Below are 15,340 nucleotides of genomic sequence, written 5' to 3'. Positions count from 1 at the left end.
TTCCTATTTCCACCTCCATATCAAAGTTAATGCTATGTCCTTACACCCTCTGACAGTGGCAGACAACCTCCTTGACATCATGGCCCTTCCATTTTTGTACCATGCATCATAGCATGCATCCCTCTCCGGCGATTACAGCACGCAGCTCCGGCGACTCTGTCGTCTGCCGTGCTCCTACCCATCGACGACCCTGCCCACCTCCACTTTGGCCTCCACTCTCGCGTATTGATGAGGGCACATTTACCAACTTGAGGCACATTTACGGCATTTACGAATGGTACCAACCATCCTCCAGGCATTAAATCTCTCGCAATTCAAACTCCAACACAATTCAACGCATTGAACTCCGGCGAACAGAGGAGAGGTTACAACCATTGAACTCCCGCGAACAGAGGAGAGGTTACAGAAGGTGATTCAGTGCATGCAGCGCTTCAAGACGGAAGATCTCAAATGCTTGTTCGACCTGTCTTTCTTGCGCGTATATAGGTATTATCGTATACCCCTACATACAACCATAATATAGAATTCATGAAACAACTACTGAAAAACGCAGACTTTCCCCTTTGCGGTTCTGTGAAAAGGGTTGATACGATGAAAATTATACGTTCAGGTGTTACAGGTACTCTGTTTGCGGTTTTGAATTCCTATCAGATGTATTTCAGATCCCATACATTCAAACTTTGATAGTCATGAATATAAGCACTCTTGAGTTAAGTTTACAGCAAATTGATAGCCCAGCAGATAGTTTACATAAATATATAAAGACCACAAACAAGCACAACCAAAAGGTGGTAGCATACACACCTCTGTGTGTACACACCAAAATGATGCTTTGTCGGTTCTTGCAAAAATCCAAATACTGTACATCATTATAATGACTATGGTGACTATCATTACCAAAATAAAGAGGTTACTGATGTGAAGCCAAGAATCTTGCATTACCCCGTTTATGCTCTCAATTGTAAATCCAAATATCTATATGTTATATTATCATTACAAGTATTCTATTATTGATACCAAAATTGAAGAGGTAAAAGACGTCAATATTAGGATCAGGAATTGCCATTTGCCAAATTCAAGTCACTGATCACAATGCCTTCAATTCGGCGTCAAAAGTTTCAGCCATTTCTTCACTTCTTTGGTGACCTCAGCCAACGTATCCATGATTTCCTTCATAATTGGCGTCAATGAAACTGGGGGCTTGATAGCAATTGAATTCCTATCAGATGTATACAGCTCAGAATTTCAATAACAGAGGAGCTTTTACTGAAAGTTTGAAACTATATGCAGCTGGCCATTGGTGATCGAAAATCTCTTTTCACAAGGTTAGTGCACATCCTTTTCATGCCTCGAAGCCGTATTAAAAAGCCATATGCAACGCGACAAAGCCCTAGCATTTCCAATAGATTCCTAACGGCATTTCATGTTTTATGAACTCTTCCCTGGTTAATGATATGTAATTGATTTAGCACAGATTCCAAAACACTTTGAGAGTGATTTAAAGATTTAAATATATTTTAAGGATTCAGAGACTACAGCTCGATTTGCTCACTCCGCCAAACTGTCTCGTAAAAGATAGAAAATTTATTCTGGAGCAGTAATATATGGCCAAATTTAGATCGCAACTGGACTCACAGTTCGGAATAATTTTATTTGACTCCTCAAGAATGCGGTGCCATGAAGAATCTTGTTCATCATTCTCACACGCATCGGTCCTGGTCACGTTAATTATAAGGTGTATTCCCAAGCCAAACGGCTCTAAAAATCTTAGTTGGGTTGGAATTTGATTAATAAAAGGTTCAAGTTTCATTGGATTAGATGAATTTTAAAAAAATTAGGGTTTTAATGAAGTCAGCGCTTAAATGCAGTAAGCAAGCATTTAAAGATTCTAAATAGATAGAAGTTTTTCTCGCTCAAACAATATTCACACATCATCACAATGGGAAATAAAACCTCTATTCACACACCATCACAATTTCTGAAACGACCCCTGTTCACTTACCATCAAAATTATAACACAGCAGCGTCAGTGTGAACATCACCACTATTAACACATCATAATAACGCCATTCAACCCAATGGCGAACAATAAGCACTAACCTATAATTCATTTCAGGATAATGGCGAGCAATACGTACCTCTCAGAGACATTTAAATGAAGGAGAGTAAACGTTCTAAGTTTTTTACTTTTGCCACAATCATCTAGCTATGTAGCGATGTAAATGTTGTTGAGATAAATTGAATCAATACTTCTATTGAGAGGAAAAATTTCAAATCTAAATCACCTTGAAATTGGACAGTTTTTGCAACTTTGATAATTTCCACAAAGAATGTGGAATGGGAAGGATACAAATTTTGCAATATTTAGTAGACATATCACCCGGAAAAATTATATCCATGTTCACTTCTCCTACTAACACCTTACAAAGTATTTCGATCGTACAATCTTAAAATATGCAATTCTACAATTTCCTATTCCCAAATTGATTAAAAATACATATCAAAAAGGTTAAAAATATAAATATTTAACTAAACTATACTCCATACTCTCTCTCTCTCTCTCTCTCTCTCTCTCTCTTCTCTCTCTCTCTCTCTATATATATATATATATATATATATATATATAAAACTCTATATATCCGAGATCTAAACTATAAAACATGAGGATATATAAACTCTATATATCCTTATACAGTTGGAGGTCTAAAATATAACCACAAAATAAAACATTTGAAAACTAACCTATATTACATACTCTATATGGATGGAGATATAAAATTATTTAGATCCGACCCCTGATAAAAAAAGATTTAAATTTTTGAATATAATTATAATTTTGTTACGATTCAAATTTTTCTCCTAATGACTTGTTTTTCTCAAAAATCTGCTTTAGGATCGTAAAAATTTCAATTAAATGTTTGATTAATAAGTATTCGTGTTTCCTATATCCGCAAAATCTTACATCAAATCATCTATGCTCATTTCATTCAATTTTATATTATACAAATGAATTATGAATACTGTAGGTATATTATACGCAGTGGAATCGGTAGATGAATCTAGTGTCATCTGTTTGGATGGAGAAATGGAAAACCATAGTAAAAAATCACAAAACAATCACATAGTCTAATAAATGTGGAATATTGTTGTTAAGGAATCTGTTTAGTTATTAACATTGTGAGTATATGTACACAGTGGAAACAGTAGATAGATTTGATCTAATAAGTATAAATGGAGAAATAAAGAAATGAGGTACACATGGAAACAACAGAAGGATCTGATGTCATAGAAGAAATGGAGAAGTAAAGAAATGAGAGTTGACATTATTTACATTAAATATTAACACTTTAGATATTCATACTAAAATCAGTTGATGAAAGCACTTACAGACTTTGTCCTTGCCGATGTGCAACAGTAATGTGCTCAGAATTGCCGAGGCTTACAAGCCTTGGTTGTCCAAGCTTTTCTTCTCCCTTCTAATTTTAAGTGGAATGATGATGCTGGGATAAGCCGGATAGTTATGGTAACCATAAAAAAATAGATATGAATATTGATTTTTACTTTAATGTCTTTTTTATGATGTTTTTAACAACATTGTTTTTTACATATTCATTTATAAGGAAGTAAGAAAATGGAGGAAATTAGACATGAATGGGAGGTAACTATCAAAGGCACCAAGCAAGTGTTCACTTGTCTTGTTGGTGGCTGTGTGGGGAATTTGAGTCGATCTAAGCTATCTGGCCTTAATCATCATCGCGCTACCACCCACAATCTCCCACCAATTCCTCCACGCCAAAGAGGTCGAGTAAGAGATGCAAATGCTACATGGGCGGTCAAATCAACAAGTGCAGTTAAAAGAAAAATGCCAAAATACAATATGATTTAGATGCAATGCTATGTCATGCACGAAAACAAGCATATAAATGATTTGTCAATGAAGAAATTCTTTCCGCTGTAAGTATTTATTAGTATTTATTTGTATATGATTTTTTATTAATATTGTCAATGAAGAAATTCTTTCAGCTGTAAGTATTTATTAGTATTTATCTGTATATGTTTTCTATTAATATTAATTATTGTTGTGGACTAAATTCATTGAAACTTGCTTTCACAGTCAGTTGTTACATTTGATCAGCTTAATGACACTTCAAAGAAAAGGATTTGTGAAAAAATTCAACGTTGGGTTCAGAGTCTACCTCGTAGATGCATGGAGACAATGAAGCGCATAGATATTGCTTTAAAAGAGAAAGCAAGCACTGAGGTTCCCGATGATGTGGGGGAAGAAGGATTAGATGGGCACAACGATATATTAAACTTTGTTGAAACTAATCAAGACAATGACAACACAGTTGAGTCCATTTTTTTGCATATATTAATTTTTTAGACATTTTAACATTGAATAATATTTATATTTATTATAATTGTATACTAATTTCTCATTGTTATTGATATGCATAGCCTAATCAAAAAATTCCCCAAATTTAAGCCACCAACCATTACAACGCTCACCTAGATTTTAAGGTTTTCAAGGGGTTACTGGGCCAGTAAGTTTTTAATCCATATAACCTATTCCACTAAAAACATTAATAATAAATTGTTATGTTTTACCATAATGATGGGATGAGAAATGGATGTTCTGTATTATATATCATTATCTTTGATTTTTTTTAATTGTGTGTGTGTGTGTTATTTCTTATTTATGGTGCAGGTGTTCCCTTTGGAACCATCACAATCAATGAAAAACCCCTTGTCAAAGCCTTAAGAATAATGGAAATGAAATGGTTCAAATGCTACAACCATCTTCACGTCCAATGTCAAAATGCAAGGTAAGATTATATTTATTTATACTCTTACAATTTTATCATATTTTTACATTTAATTCTTTTTGAGTCACATACTTATATCTATGTATAATCTAATTTTCAGAGTAATGAATATACATCTCCTAAAACACCTTTGCACATGTATGATGGTGGACATGGTACTCAACAAAAATCACATTCTCCTCAACCATTGCGGCATTCACCTAGACTTCAAGATAAATTAAGAGAGGTAAGTTATATACTACATATCTTACCTCATAATAACATTGACATATTTTTTTATGACTAGTTAATGCATTTTCTTTTCATATTCATTACATGTTCACCATATTCTCATTATATCTATATAGATTTTGATATTCATTGATAGCTAGTCAATGAATTGTCTTTTCATATTCGTTACATGGTCAGCGTATTTTCATTATATCTATGTGGATTTTGATATTTATTAATAATGTTTTAATTTCCATAGAAAACAAAAAAGATAAATGTTGATGCTATGGTTAAAAGGACCAAAATCACGCCAAAGGACTTGAAAGCATGTGGTTTCAAGTCACGCAAACAATACATAGAGCATATATGCTCAACTACCATTGCTATCACTAAACCCACTAGGTTTGCTACTTTGAAGGCTAAACATTCCAGCAAGTTTAAATGACTTAGGCTACAATAATATAACTTTAGCCATTGTTTTGTCTATAAAGGAGCTACAAAGACAGTTTCAATATATGTAATCTCTGTATTCTTTAGACTTTTCAATACATCATTTTTTTTTCCAAAAATTGTTTCCAGGTGCTAAGTATGTCTTTAAAGTGCCAACATCATAAAGATTTTAAATATATTTGCATGATATTCCTCTGAAGTACTGCCCTTCACTAGCTACGTTTGCCCTTATCTGTCCAACTTTATCCAAGCTGCTATCGCATCAATCCAAGAAATAGTGAATCCGTGACTTTAAAGGCGAAATAATGCACACAAATATATACAAAGGAATAAAAACAGGATAATATATCCTGAGTCTCCTGGCATCCTTATCAAAGCATAATTAACAAAATCTAATGTTATTAATTATTAATGCAGTAAACCGCTCCAAGACGTCATTATCTCCATATGTGACTGCATTTCTAAGCACCCATTTCAATCATCCCTCTGCTCACGTAGATAGTTTCTGGTTATGTTAATAGGTGTGATAAGTCTTCATAATTTTAGTTTTAAAAAAGGAAAATAATAATGTTGTATATTTCAACTATATATTTGTTAATTTTTAGTGGTTTATTTTAGAATAAGTTTTTCCAGAATTTTCATTCTTTAAAGAAAAATTATGAATGTTATAGATTTCAACGATATCTCTATTCACATTAATCTAGTTATATGAATAGGTGTAGTTTAATCTAGTTATATATAATTAATCTATTTACGAGCGTGATAACCCAACTCCCAAATCTCAGTTTTGCATATGCTTGAGATTTAGAGTTCAGCGTGCCCATATTGTATTGATCCAACAAAGCAAAGAGATTTCAACTCTATTAAACTCCCAACAAGAAAACCTCGTGGAAGTTTCTGCTGTAAATCCAATATGCCGAAAAGCCCAAAACCCCACCCTTTGCCTTGTGCATATTCTAAAATGTGTAGGCAGTTGGCACAGACATCCATGTGAGAACAAGAACTAAAACTTCCCACTATGAGCTAGATGTGAATATGCATTGTAATATAGAGAACAATGCAGGAAACAACTTACCAAAGGCCCAGTAGGGCTGGGCAACTGGGCGGCCAATGAGGGCAGTATACTGCTGAACAACATCCAATGGAGAAGTCCCTGCAAAGAAGTAGAAGTCGAGCACGCCCCCAATGACCTTGTAGGTCAATGCATTACCAGTATAGAAAACGTCCATCCCATTGTTGTTCAACAGCAGAACTCCATGAGAGATTCCTCCGTTCCTTACATCCATGTAAAAAGGATGGGAGCCATACAAATCTGTATTCAGATTTATTGCAGAAATGTCAGTTGTGTACAGAGTATAAGGTTCTTTGGGAACAATTTTGATCCCGTTGGGCTGCGTGTTCTCGCCCAATCCATACAGGGAAGCTGTTGCAGGAAGCACAGTGGTGAGCTCCAGATACTGATCTTTGAAGACCAAGTTCCCATAGGAAGAGTTAAAGAGCACATCCCCATTGGATTTGCGCTTTATTGCAAACCCAAATGGATTGGCAATGAGGGAGACGATCAACTCGCCTCCAGGAAACTTTGAGAACTCGAAAGCTGACTTGGCTGGTTTGGCCTTCCTGCTGCTTATCTGCAGATCGGCAGGCGCTTGTTCCCTGGACAGCAACTCCTGCGGAACTTCCCATCTCTTGCTCTGTGCATCAGTTATATGAACTCTCACCCGATCCTCTGTTTCATGTCTGCATTACAATTTCAAATTTGTCAACCACTGTAACTCAAAAGCCACCAAACCCAAAACACAGATAGTAGTCTAGAAACTGGAACGACAAATCACACAGTGCAGAAACTGGAACAACAAATTAATAACAACCCAATGGGGAAAAGGAAATAAAGCCGAAACGGTACTTGACATAGAGTCTAAGGTGTGTAATATCAGGACCATAAGTATTAGTCTACTGGATGAGTTCCAGGCTCCCAATCAAGCTCCCATCAGAACCTTGATCATAACAGAATAGACGATAGCCATAGCCAACTTGCTGGCCCTGTCCCAAAGATCACAAAGCACAGAATACACAAACAAAAGTTAGTATTGTTAGAGAACCCATAGTCAACATGTCAAGGTTGGGAGTAATCCATGGCTGTATATATAGCATCAAAATGGCCTAGGGGGTTAGGATAGTGATTAGACCATGTGGTAAAATCCAGACCACTTCACTCCGTCCCTGCTAGTGACAAAACGTCAGGTGGAGAGAAAGTTAGCCAGAAAATTTCTCAAACGACAATTGAGTATCTCTCAAGATCATCTCGAAACCTCCTCATTTTCAACAGAAATTCCAATTCCACGTGTATGCAGGGCGAGGCATGTTAGTTCAACCGTCGTACACATGGTAGGAATTTAAACACACTTGGACTCTAATTCTATACTCTTTAGTGAGTAAAAATTTAACAGCAATTTACAATTTTGCTGGGACCATTTTCACAAACAAATATGGAATTTTCCCGGGACCAGGAATGGAATCAACTGTATATAGAATTTTCAGAAACAAAGGTGGAATTTTCGCGGGACTAGGGATGGAATCAATTGTATATAAAATTTTCACAAATGGAATTTTGGTGCATTTTCGCAGGACCGAGATGGAATCAAATTGCATATAAAAATTATGTTTTCAGGTATATGTAGTAAATTTGATTTAAGAATGTTTTAAAGTCATTTACAGTGTTAAGTTGATTTAGTATTTAATAGCAAATAAAAAACAAATTTATATGTATTCTAAATTTTTATAGTAGTATCTTTTAAGGTCAAAAGAACTCAAATATTTAAATGAAAAATATCAAAGTGTTAAAACAAGCTTAATATTTAATAGGATATATAAAGGAACATGTGAAATAAAATTTAAATTTTTTATTTATTTTATATAAAAAAATTATATGTGTAAATAAAAGGAAAAAAACTTAATTTATATGTATATAGTTTAAAAATGCAGTAATTAAATTTATCTTTTATTAATAAATATATTATCATATAAAATATAACTTTACTTATTTATTATTTTTATAAAAAGTATATTATTATTCATGATTGTTTTCTCAAATATGTTATTATCTCATAATTGAGTAGAAATTTATATGTAAATTTTATTTAATGATTAAACAAAATCATTCAACTTTGCAAATTTTGAAAATCGGAAATTATATCTTAAATTTCTCCTTTAATTTTCCCACATGGTTTTTCAAGAACAAGAAGTGTACTAAAAAAACAGAGAAATGAATTTATGATAGTGTTTATTTAGGATCTTAAAAAGGAGAAAGGAGAAACGTTGAAGATTATCGTGTAGTTTACTAGACCTGCAGTGGAGCGATTGATCTGGTTTAGACCCAGTTGTCATGTCTCCAGTAGGGTTTTCAGGCCAGACGAGATGAAAATCATAGCCCTCCCATTCATGCTAGCCACTGGCATTATTGGTGCACTCGGAGTCGTATTCTATTTTTCCAACTGAGTTCGTATCTCTCTTTCCTAATGGATTGAAGAAGGGCCACTCGACCACATCAAATATATTTTTGTTGGTGCTTATTCATGTTAATATCAACTATGCTCTTTGGTACATATATGACATTTAAAATTAGCCTACATTTCTATTTTCTTTTAAAAAAGTTCTTAATAGTGTCACCTTGCAATTCAAACCATGCTAACTCTAAGCATGTACACAGGTCACATCAATTAACAAAACTCACTATCGTTTGAAGTGCATCAAATAGTCATATAAAGTGTGCATAAATTTACTATGCTCTTTGGTACATTAACACCTCGATGTAAGGGTGATAATGAACTTTAATACAATCCAAACTCATGTATATTCGATTCCGTATATTATAATAATGACAATTATCTAAAGCATTTTGTGTATCTGTCATTTATTTACATATGCACTTTTCACCAATTTTAACAAAATTGAAATCAAATACTTTAGTTAAGATTAAGGTAAAGTTGATAATTGTGAAAACTTAATTATTATCAAATGTAAGTTTACAACAATTTCAATTTAGATTTAAATAATGTTTTGTTTCAAATTTAATACATAATTTATTCAAAAAATATTAAATATTAATTTTAAAATGGTTTAATAAAATTAGTTTATTTATATTATATTTTTAAATAATAAATTTAGGTAAAATTTTTACTAAATATATTTTTGTTGGTGCTTATTCATGTTAATATCAACTATGCTCTTTGGTACATTGACACCTAAATATATGAAATGTGCATAAATTTACTATGCTTTGTGGTACATTGACACCTCGATGTAAGGGCGATAATGAACTTTAATACAATCCAAACTCATGTATATTCGATTCCATATATTATAATAATAACAATTATCTAAAGCATTTTGTGTATCTGTCATTTATTTACATATGCACTTTTCACCAATTTTAACAAAATTCAAATCAAATACTTTAGTTAAGATTAAGGTAAATTTGATAATTGTGAAAACTTAACTATTATTAAAATGTAAGTTTACAACAATTTCAATTTAGATTTAAATAATGTTTTGTTTCAAATTTAATACATAATTTATTCAAAAAATATTAAATATTAATTTTAAAATGTTTTAATAAAATTATTTTATTTATATTATATTTTTAATAAATAAATTTAGGTAAAAGTTTTACTAAATATATTTTTGTTAGTGCTTATTCATGTTTTTTTTCTCGATTAAGACTAATTCTATTAAGGAAAAATATTGTACAAGAGGTTACATTCCAGAGAAGCAAAAAACCGGCAACCGGAAATGATAAGACTATCAACCTCGGTTCCGGAGAAGGAAATAAGCAGGCATGGAGCTACAACGAGTCATTGGTGATCTAAAGGAGCAGTGATTCCTACCCTGAAAGGGTAGAGGGATCAACACGAATCTTTTTACCTTTCCTTTTTTTGACTTCAACCCAACCATTTTGGGGTGGATGAGCAATAATAACTTGAAGATTGGGTATCTCCCCAGGAGAACCTTCCTTTCTGAATCGGAGGAGGAGGACAGATGGACACGTTTCTGAGCAATGGCTGAGTCAGTGGAAGGCGCCAGACCATCTGTGGGAGGGGCCTCGAAATGAGGCGATTGAAGCTGCTCTTCATCACTATCTTCATCTTCAGAGCTGGAGGAGTCAGAATTCTCGACAGGAGGAGGAGAACAAGGAGCCCATCGTTTAGCCTTGGGCTTGGAGACGTTGGCCATGTTCTTTCTTGCTGGGCGAGATGGGCATGTATTCTGCAAATGCCCAGATTGGTGGCAATGTCGGCACCGAAAAGCAGTATTCTCGTAGTCCAGTGTCTGGGTCCATACGAAGTCGTTAATCTTGAGATTGATTTGTTCTGGAAGTCCTTTGCTCAGATCTAATTCTACACATATTCTTGCATACGAGTAGAGACCTTTGGATTCCCGCCAAAGATCACCATTAAGGAAGCTGCCCAAGGTGTCTCCTATGGCTCTGAAGACTCGAGTACTCCATAGATGGGCAGGCAAGTTTGGAAGCCGGATCCATACAGGCGTCTTAGTAATGACTGCGGAAGCTAGGTCAAAATCTGGGAACCAAGGAGTCAAGAATAGTCCTGCAGTTCCCATGAACCAAGGGCCTTCTTCTAAGGCCTTTTCATAGTGCTTACTATTATCAAATAAAACAATGAAATAACCTTTGGAGCAAAAGAAGATCTTACAGTGATGTGTCCAGTTTGCATGGATCCATGCATAAAGATCCTGGGATCGCGGCCACAAACCATTGAATCTGCATATGATGGCTCTTTCTGCAAAATTTTGAAGATGGGAAGCCAATTCATCATGCCTGAGTTCAATAAAGGGAACTTCTTCAGCCTTGTCAACCAAGAAGGCCTTAGATTTAGGGGCTTTCGGGGGTTTGGGGAACTCAGAGTGAACAACATCTTTGTATGAGAAGGGCCGAGAGGAGGAAGACTGTCCCGCTGCGCCTCCTCTCAAATGGAGGGCTACCACTACAGAGCTGTTCCTAGAAATGCTGTATGCAGATAGGGAAAAAGGGTCTTCAAGTTGTTTACCTTGAAAGAGGAGTCGCTGACTGCCTGAAGGGATCCCTATTCTGCTCTCTAGATTCAGTTTGAGATCCTGCACCAGATCTGAAGGGCTAACCCAATGCATGATAGTGCCGCCTGTAGGCTGAGAGATCTGGATCTGGAAGATGTCAGGTGAGGGCTTTGAGCTCCCTTGATCAGATCTGCCATGGCCCTTTCCCATCCAGGGGGACAGATCTGCAAGATCTTGGCCAGGATGAGAATAGAGCTCTGGATCTGGCCAGAGCGTGGGCTGTTCTTCCTTCTGGGTGACCGGATCTGGCTGCTCTTTGCCAGATCTGAAGCCAAGACTGTGCTTTGGAGGGCGCGTGTTTTCCCCAGATCTTAACAAGGACCAGGCTAACTTTGAGATCTCCTGCTCAGGTTTGTGGCCACATCGCATGGTTAGCTGTCCGGTCGAGGCCAAAGTGGCGTGTGCAGATCTGCTGTGAGGGCATAATAAACCCGCACTGTGCTTGCCGCGGCTGCCCCAAATGCTGTATTGGAGCGTTTCTTGACGGATTTCGGCAAGATCCTGCTTCGTTTCAGCTTGAATGCAGAGTTTATTACGGGCCAGGACATGGGCCGCCTGTCCTTCATAGCCGTCATGAGCACCGAGAGAGGCCCTAACCTGGGCGGCCGAAGGCGAAGACGAAGATCGCAAACCCTGCGCTGCTGCTGCTTCCATCGTTCCCGTGCTTATTCATGTTAATATCAACAATTTTTTTTAATAAATTATTTTCAATGTGTTAAATAGAGTTATATTAATGTAGATTGTTCTATGGTATGTTGTAAAGGTTTCAAAAAATTTGGCCAATGTTATATATGAAAGATACCATCATAGCCATGTATTACCCTCCTATGTGCACTAAGGTAGGTTAAGTTATTTTATAAAATAATATTTATTGTACCTTCAATATAATAAGTGGGGCACCATGGTAGGGTTTAAAAAGATATATCGCATTGAACTTTTCATTTTAAATTGTATATAATGCACCACACACATACAAGCACCGATGCTTTATATTCTAGTATGAGCACTTCTTTGTCTTGTGTTATTGAATTGTTATATTTCATTATTCCTTCTATTCCATAATATATTTGATTTATTTTTAGAATTTTGGCAAACATATAAATCTATAGTTTTCATCTACATAGATACCATATATTGATAGTTGTTTTAACTATCTAAATATTTAAAATTAGCCTACATTTCTATTTTCTTTCTTTATCTTGTAAAAAGTTCTTAATAGTGTCACCTTGGAATTCAAACCATGCTAACTCTAAGCATGTACACAGGTCACATCAATTAACAAAACTCAATATCGTTTGAAGTGCATCAAATAGTCATATATGAAATGTGCATAAATTTACCATGTTCTTTGGTACATTAACAAATCGATGGGAGCACTTATTGCAATACTCCCATATGATAATGTGTATCACACATCTTTGATAACTACACTAAGTGAATGAGAAGTGCATATTGATGGAAATGGGATAATTAGGGTATAACACAGTAAGTGTTGCTACTTTACTAGAGAAACACACCACCATCCCATTTTTTTATTTTTGTAAGTCATGTAATGCATTGCCATGTAATAGTAGCACCTGTTTTAGTGTTACTATGGATGGCTAAGTGTGTCATTAATGGTGCTTTTCATTCACATAGATACATTGAAGAACTAGCAAACAACATTAAAATGAAAGTTAGCATATATATATATATATATATATATATATATATATATAACAAACAAATCAAAATACAAAGAAACTTTTCTTGGGAAAGTCCGGGGTGGTTGACAGAGAATGATCCCTAGTTTATCAGGGTCAAGTTAATGACAAAGAAAATAAGAAGACTCATTACTCAACTTTTAAGATTAAGTTATTATGCAAAGATATAAATAATGGACAGGGAAGAATACCTTTCACCAATTAGTTGGTCCATTGGTTGGATTTGTAATTGTATAGATAAAGTCTTGCATGCTCCAAACTTCTATAGAGATATGCTCAAAATCATCACATGACATTTCTCAAACCATTTACAATATAAATTATTAATGATATTAAAACAAGAACACTTGTAACTAACTAATATTAGTTAATATCAAGTAATTAATTTCTCTTCTAAATCATGTAATTAATAATTAAATGAAGTACAACATAGTTTCTTTTGGGAGAGAAGAGATCGCTTCATGCGTGTATGTGTGCGCACGTGTGTTAATGTGTGTGGGAAATACTTTATATAACTCCAATGCCTTCATCAACAAAGGTTGTGTTCCTCCTAACCTCGACCACTTATATAGTTCAACTTTAATTACAACTCCTCATTATATGTGATAAGGAAAACCAATAAGGGATTACATATCAAATTTGAGTAAGAAAGTCAAATTTATAAACAAAGGTTTGTGTAGAAGAGAACCATAAAATCCAAGGTTAAATTTTCAATATAATGCTCCAAAATAAAGGTACAAAAATGGTCAATTCCCCCTTCTCCATCACATAAACCTTATTTATACTCTCGTAAGTTGTTTAAGTTCATTGGGAATAGAAATTAGGGTTGTGTAGTGTAACAACCTAGTAACTTGCACTTAAGAGCATGCAATTAATGTGGATTTATTACTTTTTCAAAAGTTTCGAATGCATACACACCGAGCATGAAGAATAAATGAACGATGTGCATATACAGAAGATATGCACATACAGGAAAGTTAGGGATATACAGAAGATATGCGAATATCTTCCGTATATGCGCATATCTTCCGTATATGCAAAATTTCCGTATATGTGCAATTTCTAAATATGGAATTTGTGCATATACGATGTAGATACATGAACGAAGATATGTACAAATTCCATATATAGAAATTGTGCATATACGGAAATTGTGCATATATGGAAGATATGCGCATATTTTCCGTATATCCCTAACTTTCCTATATGTGCATATCTTCCATATATGCACGTCGTTCATGTATCTACATCGTATATGTGAAAATTCCATTACAGAAATTACACATATATGGAAATTGCGCATATACGGAAGATATCTTCCGTATATGCACAATTTCCGTATATGCGCAATTCCTGTATATGGAATCTGCGCATCTGCGATGCTAAATACATGAATGATGTGCATATACGGAAGATGTGCACATACAGGAAAGTTAGGCATATACGGAAGACATGCGCATATCTTCCGTATATGCCCAATTTCCGTATATGCGCACATCTTCCGTATATGCACAGTTTCCGTATATGCGCAATTCCTGTATATGGAATTTGCGCATCTGCGATGCAGATACATAAACGACGTGCATATACAGAAGATATGCACATACAGGAAAGTTAGGGATATATGGAAGACATGCGCATATCTTCCGTATAAGTCCAATTTCCGTATATGCGCACATCTTCCGTAAATGCACTGTTTCCGCATATGTGCAATTCCTGTATACAAAAATTGTGCATATATGGAAGATATGCACATACAAGAAAGTTAGGGATATACGGAAGATATGCGCATGTCTTTCCATATATGCCCAATTTCTGTATATGCGCAATTCCTATATATGGAATCTGTGCATCTGCGATGCAGATACATGAACGACGTGCATATACGGAAGATATGCACATACAGGAAAGTTAGGGATATACGGAATACATGCGCATATCTTTCGTATATGCCCAATTTCCGTATATGCGCACATTTTCCGTATATGCCCAATTTCCGTATATGCGCAATTCTTGTATATAGAATTTGCGTATCTGTGA

The sequence above is a fragment of the Pinus tabuliformis genome, chromosome 3_2 (assembly GCF_031772625.1).
Source record: "Pinus tabuliformis cultivar Carrire ecotype Pingquan chromosome 3_2, CPIR1, whole genome shotgun sequence".
In the NCBI taxonomy this organism is placed as follows: Eukaryota; Viridiplantae; Streptophyta; class Pinopsida; order Pinales; family Pinaceae; genus Pinus; species Pinus tabuliformis.
Note: the sequence above shows the minus strand (reverse complement) of the source record.